The following is a 26,870-nucleotide window of genomic DNA, read 5'->3' as shown; positions in this document are numbered from 1 at the left end:
GCTCTATTTGGTTGGCCCACACCAGCCTCGAGTGCCAGATCCGCCTCGCCCGCGAGAGGGGATTTCTCTCTGGGCTGGTGGCTCTAGATGTTGCTAAAGCCTATGACAGCGTAGAGCATTCGGTGCTCCTCCAGGAGTTAGTGAACGCTAACACTCCCCCATACCTGATTGCTTGGGTCATGGCCTTCCTCTGTGATCGCTCGTTCTTCTGCTCTGCTGGTTCCTTAGTTTCTTCATCTTACCCCCAGAGTAGGGGTGTCCCCCAAGGATCGGTGCTCTCTCCCATAATATTCAATGTTTTGATGAGCTCCCTCCCGTGTGATGCGAGCATTACAACTTTTACGTACGCGGACGACATTGCTTTCTTTGCGTCGGCGCCCTCATTGTCTGAGTTGTACGCTAAGCTTCAAGCCTACCTGGACACCCTGGCAGCCTGGATGAGCTCTATGCACCTTTCCCTGAATGTGGACAAGTCGGCCATGCTCGTGTTCCCGCTGAACACTCCGGTCACCATCGACTTGCAAGTTGGCCTGCAATCGGTCCGTCAAGTTAAGCAGTTCAAGTACTTGGGGATGTGGTACGACGACTCGCTGAGCTGGCGTCATCACAGAGATCACTTGTGTCTAAAGGCAACGAAGGCAATCGGCGTCCTCCACCGGTGCTCTAGCCCCTGTGTGGGCATGCGTAGGGATGCCCTGCTCTACGTGTACCGTTCTTACGTGCGACCCATTTTGGTGCAGTCCTTTTTTCCTCCCTGCCTGACTGGCGACTAACCAAACTGTACATTTTGGAGCGGCGGGTCCTTCGCGTCTGCTTGGGCGTTCCCCGGTATTCGGCTAATGATGCACTTCTTTTTGAGGCCCGGTTGCCTTCTCTCAAGGCTCGGTTCCGGCTACTTACTGTGAGCATCTTCCTGTCTCAGCGCCGCCAGAACCCCCTTGCGCTGTTAAATAATGCGGCTCTCATGGATGCTCGGATGTGGTTAACTCGGCAGTGGCACCGTAGAAATACTCCGCAATTAGTTTTCGCCCAGCAACTCCTTCTGCCATTAAAGGTTTCGCTCTTGGATGTCCTCCCACTTGGGGCCCCGCTGGACCCTCCTTTTGTGAGTGTCATTGACATCTTCCCCTCGAGTGTCCGTCATGCTCCTTTGCGTACTCTGCAGACAGTGCTAACGAACCATCTTCATCAATTTCCGCTACATCTTGTGGTCGCAACTGACGCCTCTGTCTCAGAGGAGCGCTCTGGGGTCGGCCTTTTCTTCCCTCAGCTTGACTTCCAGTTCCCGGTGCGGCGCCCAGATTTCACCCCTCCATTTCATAGCGAGTTCCTCGCCATGATTCTAACTCTCAAAAGGGTCCCGCCCACCTGGGAAAGGGTGCTCTTGCTTCCAGACTCACTCTCAGTCATTTCCGCTTTGGCGACCCCTTCCCAGAACTTGCTCTCCATTCTGCTTACGCTCGTTCCCTCGCACATACGCGATATCATCATAACGTGGGTTTCTGGTCACCGTGGGCTTGCTGTAAACGAGACCGCTTACTTCCTCGCAAAAATGTCCCTCTCTGGGGCGGTTATTGGCCTGCTGCCTCCCCTTGCACATGTGTGTGTCGCCAGATACAAACATTTTGTACGGCTATCCTCTGGCCCCATTTTGCGCCCTGCGTACGCCCATCTGTGCTACCCGTGGAAGCCGAATTCCTGTCTTTCTCGGCAGTCAGAGGTCTCGCTGACGCGCGCTCGCTGCCTCGCACTCCCCCTCAACTTCTATTTTCACCGAGCCGGCCGCACTTCATCACCCGCGTGTCCCCACTGTGGCCAGGACGAGACGGTGGAGCACTTCCTCATGCTCTGCAGCTTTTACGCTAGGCTTCAAGAGGCCTATATAAGCCTCCCTCTCCATCTGCTGGGGGTTCCCGTGTCCCTTTCAGCCCTCCTTTCATTTGGAGCCTCCAGCACTTCCAGCTGGGATAGGTCGGTAGCGGTTGGGCTTGCGCTTCCTTATTTCCTTTCTCGCTCGCGCCGCTTCTAGCCCACCTTTGCATCCACAATCACCCATTGAGGGTTACCACGTGCACGCCGAAGTAACTCATTAGGTCTGAGAAATTCCGGTGGCTCCCTCGCACGAGGCGAGTCAAAAGCAACATAAGTCTGAAATGGGTGGCCGAAGGTTACAATGGCATGGCTGGCTGCTTTGGTTTATCCCAAGTATAACTTCGTGCCACACTTTCAGTGTAGAGTATCCAACTCGGCGGGCTCTTACTTACCTGGAATGGAAAGCTACGGTCCAACACACAGCCACGCATCTACACTGACTACTACACAATGACTCTACTACAATGACTACTACTAATGAATACTACGATGACTCTACATGTGAATTATGCAAATAACCACGACATGCACGATGCTTGCCCTTGTGCCATGGAACCAAAACAAGCGAACTTCAGCACCTCCACCACCTCAACCATTACATTCTCCACCAACCATCACATTCTCCACCCAAATTGCCACCGTCAAGTCATAGTACAGTTGGGCATCCTCATAGCCCTGGCCGATCTCCCTTGTGGCTAATGGCCATTCTCCGTGGGACGACGAAGAAGAAGACATTCGTCCTGTAATGCATGCGTCTGCTTTGGATTCAACGCAGTATGTTACGAGGCTATCAATTTGCACAAGCAGTCTGCATATTGCTGCTTTCACTATACGTTTTGCTCTTGCTCCTGAATCCCTCGCAAACCGAACGACAACCCCCCGCTTTCTCTTCGTACCAAAGCCAAGCTTCGCCCGTGGAACAGCTCGGGAAGTCAGATGGTGAGGCCGAGAACCATTCCATTGTACCCCCTAACATTGTCTTGTGCGCCCGATGCGTAGCACCTACTACTAAGACGTTGGTGTACCGCCGGTCTCGAGGCCTAGACGTAGATGAGGACGACACAGCTTTGCACTACAACCCAGACGTGCTCCTGTCAAAGGTGCGTAAGTGGCACCGCAAGGCTAACGTCGTCGTTTGCGTGACCTCTATGCCAAAAAATTTTGAAGCTCGGAAGGCAATTAGACATTCATGGGGTAACGCAACCCAGAACCTGGCCGTTCTTTTCTTCATGGGTCGTCCGAAAGAGTTTTACATTCTCAAGAAAGTGCAGGCTGAGTCTTCAAGACACGAGGACATCATTATGGAGAACGTGAATCCAAGGGCCGCATACAGAGTACTGCACGCAATACAGGCTCTACTGACAGCGCGAAAGCTGTTCGATAAGGATAGCAATGTACTTAAGGTTTACGACAACACGTTTGTGAACACACGACTATTGCTAGGGATCACAAAGGGATTTTCTGTGCCCCCAGACCAGTTGTACGGCCGGATCAGCTTTACGGGAGGAACAGCGCACCTACAGGACTGTGCGTATCTGTTTCGTGTCTCCACCATTACCACGCTCTGTCGAGCGATGGCTGACGTGCCGATGGACTTTCGGGAAGGCGTGTATATTACGGGAATGTTGGCCAAGGAAGCAAATGTTAGCCTCGTGAACACATACGTGATCGGGTCCTGCACAGGCAGCGCTATGGACGTAGATATATGCTCTGTGAAATCTCGCTTGACCGTGCACCCTGTCACGCCCAAGAATCACTACGACTATCACAGAGCAGTTACAAGAGACGTGAAATGTGTTCCTTCAGGTCAGCGCCAACGCGGTAGGACGGCTGGTGGGTAGCAGTGGTTTATACTTGAGCCAATGCAAGTGGGACAGTGCCCTACGATACCTCTTTGTAATATTAAACATTGTAATAATAGCTGTAAACGGCCTGTTTTCTCAACGTTGTCTTTGAAACCCGGCAGAGACCGCCGAGTTCACAGGGGTCAGAGCCGTATATTAAAAGGGAGTCTGGCCATTAATGAGTCATGCCTCTACCTGAACCTCCACCCACTTCTTCAGCTTTCTGGCCAATGGAGTCCTAAAATATGGGGCGCTACCAATCAACCTATTCTCACTATTTGTCCCCCTATCCAAGATGGGCAGCGCCACTTTCGGTGGAAAGTGGATTGGATGGGATTGAAATGGATACCTCTCTCAATCGGCAAAACTAGTGGATTTTTTGTGCAAATCTGATGAGCGACCCTTAGGGTGCGTGGTGCACGATGGGAACTGTCGTCTGCTTCCGTCGTTGTGCCGCTCCCTGCAGAACCACCTGCTGGGTCACATTCTGTCGTCGGTATGAGTTTTAAACAAATCTACATGAATCGTTGGAATATAAATGTCAAGAATGCTTATAACCATGAAATACAATAATTAAATATAAGATTGTACAGCACACTTTTTTTGTTATGATTTCGTTGTGATCACTGCGATCGCCGTGTTCACTAGGCGGACTATCACGAGGCAGGATGATATCATTCAGAGTGATGACTGCCTGCGCGTTATGTAGTCAGTTCCGTTGTTAACAGCATCTAGAGCTCTCATTGCTTCGTTTTTATTGCCGCGGCGTTTTCATTCACGAATACAGACTGCGGAACGCCGAGCAGGCCCATATTAAGGCCCAATCCTGGACTTTTGGCGACGCGCTTCGAGGGTTCCCGGAACCACCTCTGCCGCACAGAACTGCCTAACCTGTCACCGTTTTCGGCAGCTCTCGACGCGTGGCGCCACCAGTACTTACGGGCCATAGAAATCTTTAGGATGATATCGCCAGCTCGCGTGTCTCAGTTGTTAGCATGCTGGCCATGTTACTTCGAGACTGGGAGGTACCCGGGTTCGAATAGCGGTGTCAGCTGTGCTGTCTGGGGTTTTCCTCAGACGCTTTCAGACATATGTCGCTACAGTTACTTTAGAAGTCGGCAAAATTGTTCCGTACATAGAACACTGGATTGTGGTATAACTGGAGGAAACGGCGAAAAACGTTGGAAAAATAGTGGCGCGATATGGGCAAAATGTACTTGCCAATATCGGCAGCCCATATTGGCTACATATTGGTCCAATATCGAGTCTCGTCGCACTTCCCTGGCCCCACACTGGCAGCCCATATATGACCAACATTGGTAATTCTAGCAGCCCACACGGGTCCAACGTTGGACCAATATTGGCGCGACGCTTGGGGTAGCTGGGAGAGGGTGTGGACGAAACGACTTTGCTTGTCCGCCCGAACGAAGAAGGAAAAACATGCATCTAGCATGAAACAACAACTACTACTTTATTTTGAGACGGAGAGTGGGGAGGTTCATCGCCAGGGGCAATACTCTACGCATTGCTGGTGGGGATGTGGGGAATGAAATAACGAGCCCCTTCACAATAACGATCGAAGTCCGATGGTTTCCAGAAATGTCAAGAGAGCTTTGAGCGCAGATCGTTGCTGGGCTGGATTGGGCCAGGGACCAAGCAATTTCGATAGGGAGAAGGGGCGACAGTCCAGCTGACAAAGAGACTGGGAGAGTCCGGTTCGAGAAGGTTGGTAGTGGGGCCAATGAACAAGAATAAAAAAAAAAGATGAGGCCTGAATAGGCCACGAAACGTTAACACTTACTGTATATTTTAAGTCATGTTTTTATCCTGTTGTGCTGCCGGTGTGGCCTACGTATTTTAATAAATGAACAAGAATGTACTCCAGATGCTCTAGAGCACCACAGTGGCAACAGGTGGGAGAGTCAACTTGTCTCAAGACAGTCCGTCTGAGCTGTAAAGGCCACATCGAGTCGCATTCGGTGTATTAATGCAGCATCTTGACGAGAGGTATTTCGTGGCATGCGCAAAGCGAGCGTTGGATCAACTCTGACCAGCATTGGTGGGGTGAGAATGTCGGTTGTCCATTGGCGGGAAGCCAGGGGTGCACGAGGCGTCGCAGAATGGAACGGCGGTCTCCTCTCAGCAGAACAATACTGGTCAAATGAGAGACGAATGTGTTATGTGCCATTCCGTCATATGATGAGAAAAAGTCTGACTTTTAAGAAAAGTCCGCGAACCCTGCAAGCTATACCGAAGATTTCGCACCCTTCTCTCCTGCTCCCATTTCCCGTACTGCTAAAATCTCCCACTGCGAAAATCTTATCGGAAAAGACGGCATCGTTTGTAGGTCCTCTAAGCTGAACCTGGTTCGGTCTTTGCTTCAAACCTCTACATTCGGAGGCCTTCCTGTCAAGTCCTACATTCCCCATCACTTAGCGTGCGTCAAGGGGGTGGTGGAGGGGGTTGATGTCTCGTTGCCTGCCAATGAGCTCCTTGACCTTTTCTCCCATCTCGGGGTGCTCGAAGCTTACCGGTGTAGTGCACCCGGTAACGACAGTCGTGTAGCTACAGAGTCAGTCATAGTGACCTTCGCGGGGCACAACTGTCCTTCGAAGATAAAGTCGTGGCCGCTGATATTTCGCGTGGACTTGTTCAGACGTAGGCCGCTGCAGTGCAAGTGCTGCTACCGCTTTGGCCACGTCACTAAGCACTGTAAGTCCGAGATGCGCTGCCGGCGCTGCGGTGATTCCCATGACGAATCTGCTTGTTCCACTGATTCCTCTTTGAAGTGCTGTCTATGTGGTCTGTCTAAAGGCCATAGCTGCCTTTGCATCATGAAATTGTTCACAAATAGACCAATCTATCTACCGTGGCGTCGCTCATGATCATAGTCGGCGCCACCAATTATTAATATCGTGCCTTTCTCAAGCGGACCAATCATTTCGCTTCACGAGCTTCTATAGCGCGATTTTTGATTTCGCAACGACATTCAAACAACAGGAAAGGCTTCATGCATGTTTTAATTCTGAGCCACGCGTTGCATTTTTTTTTTTTACCTGAGCACGAGCTCTCGTGCGTGCCCCGCGTGCCCACAGTGTTATTGCCGTGCAGATGACGTTAAACGTTCTCTTTCTTATCTCTCCTCCTCGTCCCTCCCCGAATTTTTCCTCCTCCCATATCCTCGTGCAAATCTGTCAAGTCGGCTTTCTTGCATGGTTGTCTGCTATCCCGCGAAGCCGGCTTTCTGTGTCGTGTCCCTGAATTCTGGTCATGGATCACAATGCTGATTTCCCGGCTTGTCCCTGTCGCGATCAGGAAATAGCTCTCTTGGATCTTATGGATTCTCGTCACTGCTCTCGTGTCGAAGCTGCTTCTTTGCTTAAGGGTCGTGGTGCTTCGTTTGCCGCTAAGACTCAGGCTTCCGGGCTTGCCCCGGAGAGACTTGAGAAAATGATTATAGCGATGCTGTGGAGTCCGCTGTCGTCAAGCTAAAAGAGGACATTTGCTCTCTCAACTCCCTGCTAGCTTCTCTAACTGCTGCCCTCCAGGACACTGTGTCCTCAGTGGCGCGGGTTGCTTCTGCGGCTCGTGGTCCTGGTGGCTCGGTGTCAGCCGAAGCAACTCCGCCTCTAGGTCGTACGCCCATTCTTGCTCGCCCCCCGGGTGACTGCCAGGATTCCGAAATGGATTCCGAAATAGATTCCGTACGTTCCTTGCCCAAGCGCGAGGCCTCCCCTGCTGCTTCAGGATCGGGCTCCCCTCAAGGCAAGCGCAATAAGAAAGGTTGTAAACAGCAAGTGAGTAGTGACGTAAACAACGAGATTTGGCCGAGGCAGACCAACAATTAGGGACGACACAGACAAGTAAGCCTCAAACGCCCAGAAATTAACGAATGCAAACAACTCGGGGAAAAGAGGTGCTGACGCCAGGAATCGATGGCTCAAGGGCTCAATGCCACTCAAGGCCACTCAATGGCTCAAGGGAAACGGCGTGCTGGTGTGGTGTAGCGGTTAGCATATCTGACCGGAAATCAGAAGACCCAGGTTCAATTCCTGGCGTCAGCACCTCTTTTCCCTGAGTTGTTTGCATTCGAGTAGTGACGTCCTTGCCGCCGCCGTTGCTGAATCCATACTCGCTCATGGATGGATAGCCTTCGCATATACTCCAATGGAACTGCTACTCTGTACTCAACGGCCTTCCAGACCTTAACACACTAGTTTCCTCTTTTTCTCCAGATGTTATTTTACTTCAAGAGACTTGGCTTTCTGCTTTTCGGTCCTTTTCTCTTCCCGGTTTTCATGCGTACCGCTTAGACCGACCAGCTGGCTGCGGTGGTGGCCTGCTGACACTTGTTTCCATATCCCTCATTCACTCTTCCTCTGTTTTCTATGAGCGATCATCTCTGGTCTGCGAAGTGCTCGGCGTTCGCCTTGCCTCGCCGTCCCTGAATATCTCTATCACCAACGTCTATTGTCCTGGTGGTTTGCTCTCCGCTGGGCCCGTGGATGCTGCCGTGGCCAAGGCTTCCGGTGATGTTTTAGAACCCGGGGATTTCAACTCCCACCATGTCCAGTGGGGCCATAAGACTGACTCGCGAGGCCGAGACTTGTGGGCTTGGATTTGCCAGCGAAACCTTTCTGCGGCTAATGATGGATCGTCTACGTTTCTCCGAGGGACTGCGCGCCCTGCGATCGACCTGACCTTGTGCTCTCCCCCGATCAAGCTGTCTTCGTGGAGGGCCATCGATTCGTCCACCAACAGCGATCACCTACCCATTTATTTCGAGCTCCTGTCTCCTGTCCTCCGCACTGTCTCTATGTGGTCCCATTGTAACCGCTCTCTGCAAGAGAAGAAACTTGCTTCATTGTTGGCTGGAAGCGACGATCTCCCTCCTCTGGGTAGGGGAATCTCGTCTCTTTCCTCTCTCTCTCAATGTCTGCAGCAGTCCTCTTTTAGGGTGGAGAAACGTTCTTCCTCAAGCTGTGCTCCTTGGTGGACCGGTGACTGCACAAGAGCCTATACAGACGCCGCAAGGCAGCCTGGAAACAAGTGCTCGCTAACACATGCTACGCGAACTGGACACATTTCCAGCGTCTCAAGGCTTTTTATAAACGCAGTATTGCAGCAGCCAAGCGTGGCTCTTATACGGGTCGCAACTCATTCCTCTCAGCTCCGAACTGCAGGAAAGCGCTACACAGACACATTGCTTTTATCCGCAGATCCTTCTCCACAGCACCCCCCGCCCTAACCGTCCTTTCCGATGCCGACTCTAGCTCGCGCCTCGAAGGAGTCGCGAGGGGTTTGCTCTGCGGTTCTCGAATGCGGTAGCCGTCGTATTACCTGCCCTTCCAGCTTCATCCTCTGGGTTTCATGCTGTCTCCCCCGCGGAGCTGGAGTGTGCTGTGGGGGCTCTTCCTAACAGTGCTCCCGGTCCTGACGGGGTTAGTGCAACGATGGTTAAGCACCTTTGGGCGAACCATCTATCTGTATTGCTGAATATTGTGAATTCGTCCTTGGAGCACGCATGGATCCCCCAGGTCTGGAGGCGGTCTCGAATTGTCGTCGTTCAGAAGGTACCAGGGGCCTCTCTCACGAACAATATTAGGCCAATCGCACTGACGCCAGTCCTTTGTAAGACTGTCGAACGTATCATCCACCGCCGGCTATCGGCGTTTGTAGAGTCCTCTGGTGTTCTCAACAAAACACAAATAGGTTTTCGCGAGCATTGCTCTATTTGGTTGGCCCACACCAGCCTCGAGTGCCAGATCCGCCTCGCCCGCGAGAGGGGATTTCTCTCTGGGCTGGTGGCTCTAGATGTTGCTAAAGCCTATGACAGCGTAGAGCATTCGGTGCTCCTCCAGGAGTTAGTGAACGCTAACACTCCCCCTTACCTGATTGCTTGGGTCATGGCCTTCCTCTGTGATCGCTCGTTCTTCTGCTCTGCTGGTTCCTTAGTTTCTTCATCTTACCCCCAGAGTAGGGGTGTCCCCCAAGGATCGGTGCTCTCTCCCATAATATTCAATGTTTTGATGAGCTCCCTCCCACGTGATCCGAGCATTACAGCTTTTACGTACGCGGACGACATTGCTTTCTTTGCGTCGGCGCCCTCATTGTCTGAGTTGTACGCTAAGCTTCAAGCCTACCTGGACACCCTGGCAGCCTGGATGAGCTCTATGCACCTTTCCCTGAATGTGGACAAGTCGGCCATGCTCGTGTTCCCGCTGAACACTCCGGTCACCATCGACTTGCAAGTTGGCCTGCAATCGGTCCGTCAAGTTAAGCAGCTCAAGTACTTGGGGATGTGGTACGACGACTCGCTGAGCTGGCGTCATCACATAGATCACTTGTGTTTAAAGGCAACGAAGGCAATCGGCGTCCTCCACCGGTGCTCTAGCCGCCGTGTGGGCATGCGTAGGGATGCCCTGCTCTACGTGTACCGTTCGTACGTGCGACCCATTTTGGAGTTTGGTGCAGTCCTTTTTTCCTCCCTGCCTGACTGGCGACTAACCAAACTGTACATTTTGGAGCGGCGGGCCCTCCGCGTCTGCTTGGGCGTTCGCCGGTATTCGGCTAATGATGCACTTCTTTTTGAGGACCGGTTGCTTTCTCTCAAGACTCGGTTCCGGCTACTTACTGTGAGCATCTTCCTGTCTCAGCGCCAGAACCCCCTTGCGCTGTTAAATAATGGGCTGTCATGGATGCTCGGATGTGGTTAACTCGGCAGTGGCACCGTAGAAATACCCCGCAATTAGTTTTCGCCCAGCAACTCCTTCTGTCATTAAAGGTTTCGCTCTTGGATGTCCTCCCACTTGGGGCCCCGCTGGACTCTCCTTCTGTGAGTGTCATTGACATCTTCCCCTCGAGTGTTCGTCATGCTCCTTTGCGTACTCTGCAGACAGTGCTAACGAACCATCTTCATCAATTTCCGCTACATCTTGTGGTCGCAACTGACGCCTCTGTCTCAGAGGAGCGCTCTGGGGTCGGCCTTTTCTTCCCTCAGCTTGACTTCCAGTTCCCGGTGCGGCTCCCAGATTTCACCCCTCCATTTCATAGCGAGTTCCTCGCCATGATTCTAGCTCTCAAAAGGGTCCCGCAAACCTGGGAAAGGGTGCTCTTGCTTTCAGACTCACTCTCAGTCGTTTCCGCTTTGGCGACCCCTTCCCAGAACTTGCTCTCCATTCTGCTTACGCTCGTTCCCTCGCACATACGCGATATCATCATAACGTGGGTTTCTGGTCACCGTGGGCTTGCTGTAAACGAGACCGCTGACTCCCTCGCAAAAATGTCCCTCTCTGGGGCGGTTATTGGCCTGCTGCCTCCCCTTGCACATGTGTGTGTCGCCAGATACAAATATTTTGTACGGCTATCCTCTGGCCCCATTTTGCGCCCTGCGTACGCCCATCTGTGCTACCCGTGGAAGCCGAATTCCTGTCTTCTTCTTCTTCCACCACTAGGAACAGTGGCCACCAGCCACACAGGGCGATTGGCCAGGCTGTCTTTCTCGGCAGTCAGAGGTCTCGCTGACGCGCCGACATATGTCGACATATGTTGCACAGTTCCCCTTGAAGTCGGCCCAGGACGCACATTTCCCCAGGGCGTCAGTCGTGACGTTGCCCACATACGTGAGGCCGACAACGGCAAGCCCTTTCAACATCACCACCACCACCACTCGCTGACGCGCGCTCGCTGCCTCGCACTCCCCCTCAACTTCTATTTTCACCGAGCCAGCTACGGTCAAACACACAGCCATACATCTACACTGACTACTACACAATGACTCTACTACAATGACTGCTACTAATGAATACTACAATGACTCTACATGTGAATTATGTAAATAACCACGTCATGCACGATGCTTGCCCTTGTGCCATGGAACCAAAACAAGCGAACTTCAGCACCTCCACCACTTCAACCATTACATTCTCCACCAACCATCACATTCTCCACCCAAATTGTCACGGTAAAGTCATAGTACAGTTGGACATCCTCATAGCCCTGGCCGATCTCCCTTGTGGCTAATGGCCATTCTCCGTGGGACGACGACGAAGAAGACATTCGTCCTGTAATGCATGCGTCTGCTTTGGATTCAACGCAGTATGTTACGAGGCTATCAATTTGCACAAGCAGTCTGCATATTGCTGCTTTCACTATACGTTTTGCTCTTGCTCCTGAATCCCTCGGTAACGGAACGACGACCATCCGCTTTCTCTTCGTACCAAAGCCAAGCTTCGCCCGTGGAACAGCTCGGGAAGTCAGATGGTGAGGCCGAGAACCATTCCATTGTACCCCCTAACATTGTCTTGTGCGCCCGATGCGTACCACCTACTACTAAGACGTTGGTGTACCGCCGGTCTCGAGGCCTAGACGTAGATGAGGACGACACAGCTTTGCACTACAACCCAGACGTGCTCCTGTCAAAGGTGCGTAAGTGGCACCGCAAGGCTAACGTCGTCGTTTGCGTGACCTCTATGCCAAATAATTTTGAAGCTCGGAAGGCAATTAGACATTCATGGGGTAACGCAACCCAGAACCTGGCCGTTCTTTTCTTCATGGGTCGTCCGAAAGAGTTTTATATTCTCAAGAAAGTGCAGGCTGAGTCTTCCAAACACGAGGACATCATTATGGAGAACGTGAATCCAAGGGCCGCATACAGAGTACTGCACGCAATACAGGCTCTACTGACAGCGCGAAAGTTGTTCGATAAGGACAGCAATGTACTTAAGGTTTACGACAACACGTTTGTGAACACACGACTATTGCTACGGATCACAAGGGGATTTTCTGTGCCCCCAGACCAGTTGTACGGCCGGATCAGCTTTACGGGAGGAACAGCGCACCTACAGGACTGTGCGTATCTGTTTCGTGTCTCCACCGCTACCACGCTCTGTCGAGTGATGCCTGACGTGCCGATGGACTTTCGGGAAGGCGTGTACATCACGGGAATGTTGGCTAAGGAAGCAAATGTTAGCCTCGTGAACACATACTTGATCGGGTCCTGCACAGGCAGCGCTATGGACGTAGATATATGCTCTATAAAGTCTCGCTTGACCGTGCACCCTGTCACGCCAAAGAATCACTACGACTATCACAGAGCAGTTACAAGAGACGTGAAATGTGTCCCTTCAGGTCAACGCCAACGCGGTAGGACGGCTGGTGGGTAGCAGTGGTTTATACTTGAGCCAATGCAAGTGGGACAATGCCCTACGATACCTCTTTGTAATATTAAACATTGTAATAATAGCTGTAAACCGCCTGTTTTCTCAACGTTGTCTTTGAAACCCGGCAGAGACCGCCATGAGTTCACAGGGATCAGAGCCGTATATTAAAAGGGAGTCTGGCCATTAATGAGTCATGCCTCTACCTGAACCTCCACCCACTTTTTCAGCTTTCTGGCCAATGGAGTCTTGAAATATGGGGCGCTACCAATCAACCTATTCTCACTATTTGTCCCCCTATCCAACATGGGCAGCGCCACTTTCGGTGGCAAGTGGATTGGATGGGATTGAAATGGATATCTCTCTCAATCGGCAAAACTAGTGGATTTTTTTGTGCAGATCAGATGATCGACCCCTAGGGTGCGTGGTGCACGATGGGAACTGTCGTCTGCTTCCGTCGTTGTGCCGCTCCCTGCAGAACCACCTGCTGGGTCACATTCTGTCGTCGGTATGAGTTTTAAACAAATCTACATGAATCGTTGGAATATAAATGTCAAGAATGCTTATAACCATGAAATACAGTAATTAAATATAAGATTGTACAGCACACTTTTTTTGTTATGATTTCGTTGTGATCACTGCGATCGCCGTGTTCACTAGGCGGACTATCACGAGGCAGGATGATATCATTCAGAGTGATGACTGCCTGCGCGTTATGTAGTCAGTTCCGTTGTTAACAGCGTCTAGAGCTCTCATTGCTTCGTTTTTATTGCCGCGGCGTTTTCATTCACGAATACAGACTGCGGAACGCCGAGCAGGCCCATATTAAGGCCCAATCCTGGACTTTTGGCGACGCGCTTCGAGGGTTCCCGGAACCACCTCTGCCGCACGGAACTGCCTAACCTGTCACCGTTTTCGGCAGCTCTCGACGCGTGGCGCCACCAGTACTTACGGGCCATAGAAATCTTTAGGATGGTATCGCCAGCTCGCGTGTCTCAGTGGTTAGCATGCTGGCCATGCCACTTCGAGACTGGGAGGTACCCGGGTTCGAATCCCGGTGTCAGCTGTGCTGTCTGGGGTTTTCCTCAGACGCTTTCAGACATATGTCGGTACAGTTACTTTAGAAGTCGGCAAAATTGTTCCGGACATAGAACACTGGATTGTGGTATAACTGGAGGAAACGGCGAAAAACGTTGGAAAAATTGTGGCGCGATACGGGCAAAATGTACTTGCCAATATCGGCAGCCCATATTGGCTACATATTGGTCCAATATCGAGTCTCGTCGCACTTCCCTGGTCCCATACTGGCAGCCCATATATGACCAACATTGGTAATTCTGGCAGCCCACACGGGTCCAACGTTGGACCAATATTGGCGCGATGCTTGGGGTAGCTGGGAGAGGGTGTGGACGAAACGACTTTGCTTGTCCGCCCGAACGAAGAAGGAAAAACATGCATCTAGCATGAAACAACAACTACTACTTTATTTTGAGACGGAGAGTGGGGAGGTTCATCGCCAGGGGCAATACTCTACGCATTGCTGGTGGGGATGTGGGGAATGAAATAACGAGCCCCTTCACAATAACGATCGAAGTCCGATGGTTTCCAGAAATGTCAAGAGAGCTGTGAGCGCAGATCGTTGCTGGGCTGGATTGGGCCGGGGACCAAGCAATTTCGATAGGGAGAAGGGGCGAGAGTCCAGCTGACAAAGAGACTGGGAGAGTGCGGTTCGAGAAGCTTGGTAGTGGGGCCAATGAACAAGAATAAAAAATAAAAAAAAAGATGAGGCCTGAATAGGCCACGAAACGTTAACACTTACTGTATATTTTAAGTCATGTTTTTATCCTGTTGTGCTGCCGGTGTGGCCTACGTATTTTAATACAGGAACAAGAATGTACTCCAGATGCTCTAGAGCACCACAGTGGCAACAGGTGGGAGAGTCAACTTGTCTCAAGAGAGTCCGTCTGAGCTGTAAAGGCCACATCGAGTCGCATTCGGTGTATTAATGCAGCATCTTGACGAGAGGTATTTCGTGGCATGCGGAAAGCGAGCGTTGGATCAACTCTGATCAGCATTGGTGGGGTGAGAATGTCGGTTGTCCATTGGCGGGAAGCCAGGGGTGCACGAGGCGTCGCAGAATGGAACGGCGGTCTCCTCTCAGCAGGACAATACTGGTCAAATTAGAGACGAATGTGTTATGTGCCATTCCGTCATATGATGAGAAAAAGTCTGACTTTTAAGAAACGTCCGCGAACCCTGCAAGCTATACCGAAGATTTCGCACCCTTCTCTCCTGCTCCCATTTCCCGTACTGCTAAAATCTCCCACTGCGAAAATCTTATCGGAAAAGACGGCATCGTTTGTAGGTCCTCTAACCTGAACCTGGTTCGGTCTTTGCTTCAAACCTCTACATTCGGAGGCCTTCCTGTCAAGCCCTACATTCCCCATCACTTAGCGTGCGTCAAGGGGGTGGTGGAGGGGGTTGATGTCTCGTTGCCTGCCAATGAGCTCCTTGACCTTTTCTCCCATCTCGGGGTGCTCGAAGCTTACCGGTGTAGTGCACCCGGTAACGACAGTCGTGTAGCTACAGAGTCAGTCATAGTGACCTTCGCGGGGCACAACTGCCCTTCGAAGATAAAGTCGTGGCCGCTGATATTTCGCGTGGACTTGTTCAGACGTAGGCCGCTGCAGTGCAAGCGCTGCTACCGTTTTGGCCACGTCACTAAGCACTGTAAGTCCGAGATGCGCTGCCGGCGCTGCGGTGATTCCCATGACGAATCTGCTTGTTCCACTGATTCCTCTTTGAAGTGGTGTTGATGTGGAGGCGATCACAATGCTGATTTCCCGGCTTGTCCCTGCCGCGATAAGGAAATAGCTCTCTTGGACCTTATGGATTCACGTCAGTGCTCTCGTGTCGAAGCTGCTTCTTTGCTTAAGGGTCGTGGTGCTTCGTTTGCCGCTAAGACTCAGGCTTCCGGGCTTGCCCCGGAGAGACTTGAGAAAATGATTATAGCGATGCTGTGGAGTCCGCTGTCGTCAAGCTAAAAGAGGACATTTGCTCTCTCAACTCCCTGCTAGCTTCTCTAACTGCTGCCCTCCAGGACACTGTGTCCTCAGTGGCGCGGGTTGCTTCTGCGGCTCGTGGTCCTGGCGGCTCGGTGTCAGCCGAAGCAACTCCGCCTCTAGGTTGTACGCCCATTCTTGCTCGCCCCCCCCGGGTGACTGCCAGGATTCCGAAATGGATTCCGAAATAGATTCCGTACGTTCCTTGCCCAAGCGCGAGGCCTCCCCTGCTGGTTCAGGATCGGGCTCCCCTCAAGGCAGGGGCGGATCCAGGGAAGATCCTCAAGGGGGGGGGGGGCACTAAAAAAAAGAGAGAAAGCAGGGGGGGTCGCCATGTAGCAGGAAAATTCACCGTGCGGAAGGAAAATCTGCCGGAATGGGGGGTAGAGGTATGTCTCGGGGGGGGGGGCCCAGGGCCCCCCCCTGGATCCGCCCCTGCCTCAAGGCAAGCGCAATAAGAAAGGTTGCAAACAGCAAGTGAGTAGTGACGTCCTTGCCACCGCCGTTGCTGAATCCATACTCGCTCATGGATAGCCTTCGCATACTCCAATGGAACTGCTACTGTGTACTCAACGGCCTTCCAGACCTTAACACACTAGTTTCCTCTTTTTCTCAAGATGTTATTTTACTTCAAGAGACTTGGCTTTCTGCTTTTCGGTCCTTTTCTCTTCCCGGTTTTCATGCGTACCGCTTAGACCGACCAGCTGGCTGCGGTGGTGGCCTGCTGACACTTGTTTCCATATCCCTCATTCACTCTTCCTCTGTTTTCTATGAGCAATCATCTCTGGTCTGCGAAGTGCTCGGCGTTCGCCTTGCCTCGCCGTCCCTGAATATCTCTATCACCAACGTCTATTGTCCTGGTGGCTTTCTCTCCGCTGGGCCCGTGGATGCTGCCGTGGCCAAGGCTTCCGGTGATGTTTTAGTACCCGGGGATTTCAACTCCCACCATGTCCAGTGGGGCCATAAGACTGACTCGCGAGGCCGAGACTTATGGGCTTGGATTTGCCAGCGAAACCTTTCTGCGGCTAATGATGGATCGTCTACGTTTCTCCGAGGGACTGCGCGCTCTGCGATCGGCCTGACCTTGTGCTCTCCCCCGATCAAGCTGTCTTCGTGGAGGGCCATCGATTCGTCCACGAACAGCGATCACCTACCCATTTATTTCGAGCTCCTGTCTCCTGTCCTCCGCACTGTCTCTATGTGGTCCCACTGTAACCGCTCCCTGCAAGACAAGAAACTTGCTTCATTGTTGGCTGGAAGCGACGATCTCCCTCCTCTGGACAAGGCAATCTCGTCTCTTTCCTCACTCTCTCAATCCCTGCAGCAGTCCTCTTTTAGGGTGGAGAAACGTTCTTCCTCAAGCTGTGCTCCTTGGTGGACCGGTGACTGCACAAGAGCCTATACAGACGCCGCAAGGCAGCCTGGAAACAAGTGCTCGCTAACACATGCTACGCGAACTGGACACATTTCCAGCGTCTCAAGGCCCTTTATAAACGCACTATTGCAGCCGCCAAGCGTGACTTTTATACGGGTCGCAACTCATTCCTCTCAGCTCCGAACTGCAGGAAAGCGCTACAGACACATTGCCTTTATCCGCAGATCCTTCTCCACAGCACCCCCCGCCCTAACCGTCCTTTCCGATGCCGACTCTAGCTCGCGCCTCGAAGGAGTCGCGGGGGGGCATGCTCTGCGGTTCTCGAATGCGGTAGCCGTCGTATTACCTGCCCTTCCAGCTTCATCCTCTGGGTTTCATGCTGTCTCCCCCGCGGAGCTGGAATGTGCTGTGGGGGCTCTTCCTAATAGTGCTCCCGGTCTTGACGGGGTTAGTGCAACGATGGTTAAGCACCTTTGGGCGAACCATCGATCTGTATTGCTGAATATTGTGAATTCGTCCTTGGAGCACGCATGGATCCCCCAGGTCTGGAGGCGGTCTCGAATTGTCGTCGTTCAGAAGGTGCCCTCCAGGGGCCTCTCTCACGAACAATATTAGGCCAATCGTCAGTCCTTTGTAAGACTGTCGAACGTATCATTCACCGCCGGCTATCGGCGTTTGTAGACTCCTCTGGTGTTCTCAACAAAACACAAATAGGTTTTCGCGAGCATTGCTCTATTTGGTTGGCCCACACCAGCCTCGAGTGCCAGATCCGCCTCGTCCGCGAGACGGGATTTCTCTCTGGGCTGGTGGCTCTAGATGTTGCTAAAGCCTATGACAGCATAGAGCATTCGGTGCTCCTCCAGGAGTTAGTGAACGCTAACACTCCCCCTTACCTGACTGCTTGGGTCATGGCCTTCCTCTGTGATCGCTCGTTCTTCTGCTCTGCTGGTTCCTTAGTTTCTTCATCTTACCCCCAGAGTAGGGGTGTCCCCCAAGGATCGGTGCTCTCTCCCATAATATTCAATGTTTTGATGAGCTCCCTCCCGTGTGATCCGAGCATTACAACTTTTACGTACGCGGACGACATTGCTTTCTTTGCTTCGGCGCCCTCATTGTCTGAGCTGTACGCTAAGCTTCAAGCCTACCTGGACACCCTGGCAGCCTGGATGAGCTCTATGCACCTTTCCCTGAATGTGGACAAGTCGGCCATGCTCGTGTTCCCGCTGAACACTCCGGTCACCATCGACTTGCAAGTTGGCCTGCAATCGGTCCGTCAAGTTAAGCACCTCAAGTACTTGGGGATGTGGTACGACGACTCGCTGAGCTGGCGTCATCACATAGATCACTTGTGTTTAAAGGCAACGAAGGCAATCGGCGTCCTCCACCGGTGCTCTGGACGCCGTGTGGGCATGCGTAGGGATGCCCTGCTCTACGTGTACCGTTCTTACGTGCGACCTATTTTGGAGTTTTGTGCAGTCCTTTTTTCCTCCCTGCCTGACTGGCGACTAACCAAACTGTACATTTTGGAGCGGCGGGCCCTCCGCGTCTGCTTGGGCGTTCGCCGGTATTCGGCTAATGATGCACTCCTTTTTGAGGACCGGTTGCCTTCTCTCAAGGCTCGGTTCCGGCTACTTACTGTGAGCATCTTCCTGTCTCAGCGCCAGAACCCCCTTGCGCTGTTAAATAATGCGGCTCTCATGGATGCTCGGATGTGGTTAACTCGGCAGTGGCACCGTAGAAATACTCCGCAATTAGTTTTCGCCCAGCAACTCCTTCTGCCCTTGGTTTCGCTCTTGGATGTCCTCCCACTTGGGGCCCCGCTGGACCCTCCTTCTGTGAGTGTCATTGTCATCTTCCCCTCGAGTGTTCGTCATGCTCCTTTGCGTACTCTGCAGACAGTGCTAACGAACCATCTTCATCAATTTCCGCTACATCTTGTGGTCGCAACTGACGCCTCTGTCTCAGAGGAGCGCTCTGGGGTCGGCCTTTTCTTCCCTCAGCTTGACTTCCAGTTCCCGGTGCGGCTCCCAGATTTCACCCCTCCATTTCATAGCGAGTTCCTCGCCATGATTCTAGCTCTCAAAAGGGTCCCGCCCACCTGGGAAAGGGTGTTCTTGCTTTCAGACTCACTCTCAGTCGTTTCCGCTTTGGCGACCCCTTCCCAGAACTTGCTCTCCATCCTGCTTACGCTCGTTCCCTCGCACATACGCGATGTCATCATAAGGTGGGTTTCTGGTCACCGTGGGCTTGCTGTAAACGAGACCGCTGACTCCCTCGCAAAAATGTCCCTCTCTGGGGCGGTTATTGGCCTGCTGCCTCCCCTTGCACATGTGTGTGTCGCCAGATACAAACATTTTGTACGGCTATCCTCTGGCCCCATTTTGCGCCCTGCGTACGCCCATCTGTGCTACCCGTGGAAGCTGAATTCTTGTCTTCTTCTTCTTCCACCACTAGGAACAGTGGCCACCAGCCACACAGGGCGATTGGCCAGGCTGTCTTTCTCGGCAGTCAGAGGTCTCGCTGACGCGCCGACATATGTCGACATATGTTGCACAGTTCCCCTTGAAGTCGGCCCAGGACGCACATTTCCCCAGGGCGTCAGTCGTGACGTTGCCCACATACGTGAGGCCGACAACGGCAAGCCCTTTCAACATCACCACCACCACCACTCGCTGACGCGCGCTCGCTGCCTCACACTCCCCTTCAACTTCTATTTTCACCGAGCCAGCTACGGTCAAACACACAGCCATACATCTACACTGACTACTACACAATGACCCTACTACAATGACTACTACTAATGAATACTACGATGACTCTACATGTGAATTATGCAAATAACCACGACATGCACGATGCTTGCCCTTGTGCCATGGAACCAAAACAAGCGAACTTCAGCACCTCCACCACTTCAACCATTACGTTCTCCACCAACCATCACATTCTCCACCCAAATTGCCACCGTCAAGTCATAGTACAGTTGGACATCCTCATAGCCCTGACCGATCTCCCTTGTGGCTAATGGTCATTCTCCGTGGGACGACGAAGAAGAAGAAGACATTCGTCCTGTAATGTGTCTGCTTTGGATTCAACGCAGTATGTTACGAGGCTATCAATTTGCACAAGCAGTCTGCATATTGCTGCTTTCACTATACGTTTTGCTCTTGCTCCTGAATCCCTCGGTAACGGAACGACAACCTTCCGCTTTCTCTTCGTACCAAAGCCAAGCTTCGCCCGTGGAACAGCTCGGGAAGTCAGATGGTGAGGCCGAGAACCATTCCATTGTACCCCCTAACATTGTCTTGTGCGCCCGATGCGTACCACCTACTACTAAGACGTTGGTGTACCGCCGGTCTCGAGGCCTAGACGTAGATGAGGACGACACAGCTTTGCACTACAACCCAGACGTGCTCCTGTCAAAGGTGCGTAAGTGGCACCGCAAGGCTAACGTCGTCGTTTGCGTGACCTCTATGCCAAATAATTTTGAAGCTCGGAAGGCAATTAGACATTCATGGGGTAACGCAACCCAGAACCTGGCCGTTCTTTTCTTCATGGGTCGTCCGAAAGAGTTTTATATTCTCAAGAAAGTGCAGGCTGAGTCTTCCAAACACGAGGACATCATTATGGAGAACGTGAATCCAAGGGCCGCATACAGAGTACTGCACGCAATACAGGTTCTACTGACAGCGCGAAATTTGTTCGATAAGGATAGCAATGTACTTAAGGTTTACGACAACACGTTTGTGAACACACGACTATTGCTACGGATCACAAAGGGATATTTTGTGCCCCCAGACCAGTTGTACGGCCGGATCAGCTTTACGGGAAGAACAGCGCACCTACAGGACTGTGCGTATCTGTTTCGTGTCTCCACCGCTACCACGCTCTGTCGAGTGATGCCTGACGTGCCGATGGACTTTCGGGAAGGCGTGTACATCACGGGAATGTTGGCCAAGGAAGCAAATGTTAGCCTCGTGAACACATACGTGATCGGGTCCTGCACGGGCAGCGCTATGGACGTAGATATATGCTCTGTGAAATCTCGCTTGACCGTGCACCCTGTCACGCCCAAGAAGCACTATGACTATCACAGAGCAGTGACAAGAGACGTGAAATGTGTCCCTTCATGACAACGCCAACGCGGTAGGACGGCTGGTGGGTAGCAGTGGTTTATACTTGAGCCAATGCAAGTGGGACAGTGCCCTATGATACTTCCTTGTAATATTAAATATTGTAATGCTAGCTGTAAACTGTCTCTTGTCTCGATGCTGTCTCTGAAGCCTGCAGAGACCGCCGTGAGTTCGCAAGGATTCCAGACAGGCAGGACCGTCCAAGACATAGAGTTAATGCAGGAAGGCTCTAGAGAACTTACTTGGCGCACCGTCAATGGGATTCTCCTATCCCCGAGCGTGACCGCCCGGGCGCAGTGGACGAATCTCAGCCCCCTAACTACAGGGGAGCTGCTCCGTTTGTTACAACCCTGTGCAGTCACGTGGGATGACAAACGGGGGAATGAGCCAATGGAGGCAACGATGTCCACCGTAGGAAGCGAGGCCAGCCGTGTAATTGCGTTGAATACCCACGAATCTTCGAGATACGTGCAGAATTGAGTAGTGCTATCGGAATCACGAGGTAAACGTTGCCACATCAAACGTGAACCATATCTTATCTATGAGATTACCTGCGACACCGCCAACCCTTTGCTTTCCACCGATACGGATGAAGATGTGTACCACCTATGACGTGTTGAAGTGGCGTTTATATGCTTTGCGAGCGAAATCAATAAATCGTTACCCATCGTAACGAATGTAGGCACGTATTTCCGAAGGCAGCAGTATTCTAAAGATGAATACACACAGTAAACCGCCATTTTCATGCTGCTCTGCGAACGAACGGGAACCGGAAATGGCAAAAACGAAACCACCCGCCATGCTCTGGTATGTCGAGTTTCGTGATAATAAAGTGACGCACGAACGGCAGCACACAAGCAAGTGATGTAGTGGGAAAATATTCAATGCTTATTTGTTTCACGAATACATATGAGATACGCACATAGTACGCCGAATTTAGATAGCCAATGATGAATTTAGGAAAACGAGCCCGTCAAGTTTAGCGGAATGATGCAGCCAACGGAAGGCAACACTTTCCATGACCACCAACGGATGGCAACTCCCGTCTGGTCACACATAACAACCGCTGTTCGGTAATTCGTTTTTTTTTTTTTCGGTAACACGTGATATCAAGCGGAAGGAGAGAGAGTTGAAGGCGGGTTGGCGCATGCGCAATAGACCGAGCGGAGTCTCTCACGAGGTGCATGTGGTGTCAGTCTGGTCACGCTTTTTTAAGCGAGTCCAACCCCCCCTGGTTCAACACGTAGAATGCTTCAGCGTGTGACTTGCTGATAAAGTCCCGCGTTCCTGTGACGGTTAGGGTGCGGAGTGTCACAAAAAATGGAACTTTTCAGATGGGTAGAATTAATCCACAAATGTGGCACCACTAAGTTGTCGCATTATCTAACGCACCCTCGCACGTGCGATCTTCATTGGGACCGGTTCAGCAGAGGTTATCCTGATAGACTTGTACGTAACGCGTTACAAGTAATCGCGTTACTTGTTCGAGTTAATCAATTAAATTTTTGAACCAGTAATTTTCCAAGGAATTCTATTACAATTTTGAGTAATCAATTACCGAGTACTGTACTTTTGAAGTACAGTCGGACTGAAAATAACAATGCTATGTGACAAATTTCCTATGTCTTTGTTGGGCTATTCCACTGTACTAAGCGGGGAGAAATGTTACTGCTACTTCTCACGCGCGAGTCTTTCGCACTATTTCAGCTGTCCCAATCATTTGGGAGGTGGGTTTTTTTCTTTTTTTTTTTTTCGAAGCAGACAGGGGCGGAAATTTTTGCGTGAATTGAAAGTAACGGCCCGAGTAACGTGTTACTTTTATACTCGTTACTCAAGTACAATTTGAGTCGAGTAATTTGTAACGGTAATCAATTACTTTTTTGGAGTAACGGGCACAAGTCAAGCACGGGCACTGTCAAGCCTAACGGCTTTCTATCCCGACTTCCATCCGCAAAGGAGAAATAAACTGAAACTGAAACCGAAAGTCTGGATATCCATGACGCACTTGCAGTGCGTGGAATGTGCTGGGAGCTGGGACGTATTGTTCCGATGTGTTCGCATGGCGCATCTATCCAGTTCTTCTTAGACATGCTAAATAATTTTGCTCAATTAGATTGCCTTGAGGGATCTTGGGTACAGGCCCTTAGACCTGGAAGAAAACATAATAATTGCGGAGCCTGCTAAACAGTCTGCGGTATAGTGACTAAGTTACAAATAGCTCGTAAATGTAGCGTAATTACTTTTGTGGGAAGTAACTTGTAATTGTAACTTTACCACAAGTACAGTGCCATCACTTTCTCACACACGTTTCCAATTGTGGACTTGTTGTTCTTTACAACTCTACGAGTATAGTGAGAAAGTCTGCACGTGAACTGAACAAGGTGATGAAATGAAAATGAATGAAGGCGATCAGTAAGCAAGTAAGGGTAAGAAGTAACTATCATGACAACCATATCCTTAACTATTCCTATAGATATATATAGATATATATATATATATATATATATGTTTACAATTCGAGCGTGCCACAATCCCAGCTGTGGACGGCCGTTTCGAGCTTCTTGGCTCTCATCGGCACAGCGTAGGGATGTGACACGCTCTTGGATCGGCACAAACACTGTGTCCCAGCAAGACATCAATGTACCAGGGTGTTAGCAACACCTCTGGAGGCCGCAGTGCAAAACCAGTAAGTACAGATACAAATATAAAAATGAGCAAATGCTCCATGGCTGCACGTGAGGCATATGTTTACAATTCGAGCGTGCCACAATCCCAGCTGTGGACGGCCGTTTCGAGCTTCTTGGCTCTCATCGGCACAGCGTAGGGATGTGACACGCTCTTGGATCGGCACAAACACTGTGTCCCAGCAAGACATCAATGTACCAGGGTGTTAGCAACACCTCTGGAGGCCGCAGTGCAAAACCAGTAAGTACAGATACAAATATAAAAATGAGCAAATGCTCCATGGCTGCACGTGAGGCATATGTTTACAATTCGAGCGTGCCACAATCCCAGCTGTGGACGGCCGTTGTGCCGATCCAAGAGCGTGTCACATCCCTACGCTGTGCCGATGAGAGCCAAGAAGCTCGAAACGGCCGTCCACAGCTGGGATTGTGGCACGCTCGAATTGTAAACATATGCCTCACGTGCAGCCATGGAGCATTTGCTCATTTTTATATTTGTATCTGTACTTACTGGTTTTGCACTGCGGCCTCCAGAGGTGTTGCTAACACCCTGGTACATTGATGTCTTGCTGGGACACAGTGTTTGTGCCGATCCAAGAGCGTGTCACATCCCTACGCTGTGCCGATGAGAGCCAAGAAGCTCGAAACGGCCGTCCACAGCTGGGATTGTGGCACGCTCGAATTGTAAACATATGCCTCACGTGCAGCCATGGAGCATTTGCTCATTTTTATATTTGTATCTGTACTTACTGGTTTTGCACTGCGGCCTCCAGAGGTGTTGCTAACACCCTGGTACATTGATGTCTTGCTGGGACACAGTGTTTGTGCCGATCCAAGAGCGTGTCACATCCCTACGCTGTGCCGATGAGAGCCAAGAAGCTCGAAACGGCCGTCCACAGCTGGGATTGTGGCACGCTCGAATTGTAAACATATGCCTCACGTGCAGCCATGGAGCATTTGCTCATTTTTATATTTGTATCTGTACTTACTGGTTTTGCACTGCGGCCTCCAGAGGTGTTGCTAACACCCTGGTACATTGATGTCTTGCTGGGACACAGTGTTTGTGCCGATCCAAGAGCGTGTCACATCCCTACGCTGTGCCGATGAGAGCCAAGAAGCTCGAAACGGCCGTCCACAGCTGGGATTGTGGCACGCTCGAATTGTAAACATATGCCTCACGTGCAGCCATGGAGCATTTGCTCATTTTTATATTTGTATCTGTACTTACTGGTTTTGCACTGCGGCCTCCAGAGGTGTTGCTAACACCCTGGTACATTGATGTCTTGCTGGGACACAGTGTTTGTGCCGATCCAAGAGCGTGTCACATCCCTACGCTGTGCCGATGAGAGCCAAGAAGCTCGAAACGGCCGTCCACAGCTGGGATTGTGGCACGCTCGAATTGTAAACATATGCCTCACGTGCAGCCATGGAGCATTTGCTCATTTTTATATTTGTATCTATATATATATATATATATATATATGCGACACCGAGTGAAGTCACCCATTAAGCTGCATTTGCATAACTTAATTTGTAGGGCGAAATCTACACGGTTAAAACGGAACATGATTACTAAACACGTTCCAAACTAACCTGATTTGTTGAAAACAGGTACCATGCATAATGAGTCCAAAATCCTACCGCTTTCAACAAATCACGCAGGCAGGATGATATCATTCAGAGTGAAGACTGCCTGCGCGTTATGTGGTCATTTCTGTTGTTAACAGTGTCTAGAGCTTTCATTGTTTTGTTTCATTGCCGCGGCGTTTTCATTCACGAGTACATACGGTGGAACGCCGAGCAGACACATATTAGGGCCCAAACCTGGGCTTTTGGCGACGCGTTTCGAGGGTTCCCGGAAACACCTGTGCTGGAGCTGCCTGCCTAACCGGTCAACGTTTCCGGCAACTCTCGACGCGTGGCGCCACCAGTACTCACGGGCCATAGAAATCTTTAGGATGATATCGCCAGCTCGCGTGCCTCAGGGTTAGCGTGCTACGGCCATGCCACGTCGAGACTGGGAGGTACCCGGGTTCGAATCCCGGTGTCAGCTGTGCTGTCTGGGGTTTTCCTCAGACGCTTTCAGACATATGTCGCTACAGTTACTTTAGAAGTCGGCAAAATTGTTCCGGACATAGAACACTGGATTGTGGTATAACTGGGGGAAACGGCGAAAAACGTTGGAAAAATAGTGGCGCGATATGGGCAAAATGTACTTGCCAATATCGGCAGCCCATATTGGCTACATATTGGTCCAATATCGAGTCTCGTCGCACTTCCCTGGTCCCACACTGGCAGCCCATATATGACCAACATTGGCAATTCTGGCAGCCCACACGGGTCCAACGTTGGACCAATATTGGCGCGATGCTTGGGGTAGCTGGGAGAGGGTGTGGACGAAACGACTTTGCTTGTCCGCCCGAACGAAGAAGGAAAAACATGCATCTAGCATGAAACAACAACTACTACTTTATTTTGAGAAGGAGAGTGGGGAGGTTCATCGCCAGGCGCAATACTCTACGCATTGCTGGTGGGGATGTGGGGAATGAAATAACGAGCCCCTTCACAATAACGATCGAAGTCCGATGGTTTCCAGAAATGTCAAGAGAGCTGTGAGCGCAGATCGTTGCAGGGCTGGATTGGGCCGGGGACCAAGCAATTTCGAGAGGGAGAAGGGGCGAGAGTCCAGCTGACAAAGAGACTGGGAGAGTCCGGTTCGAGACGGTTGGTAGTGGGGCCAATAAA

The 26,870-nt window shown here is 51.3% G+C and overlaps 1 non-coding gene across 1 annotated transcript; it reads left to right on the top strand.

The window, feature by feature from the left end:
• The first annotated feature begins 7,708 nt into the window (after positions 1-7,708).
• On the top strand, positions 7,709-7,780 carry Trnas-gga (transfer RNA serine (anticodon GGA)). Its single transcript has one exon. It is a non-coding gene; the product is annotated as a tRNA-Ser (tRNA).
• Positions 7,781-26,870: the final 19,090 nt, after the last annotated feature.

The sequence above is a fragment of the Ornithodoros turicata genome, chromosome 2, assembly GCF_037126465.1.
Source record: "Ornithodoros turicata isolate Travis chromosome 2, ASM3712646v1, whole genome shotgun sequence".
Taxonomy (NCBI): Eukaryota; Metazoa; Arthropoda; class Arachnida; order Ixodida; family Argasidae; genus Ornithodoros; species Ornithodoros turicata.
Note: the sequence above shows the minus strand (reverse complement) of the source record. Positions and strands in the feature narration are given on the sequence as shown.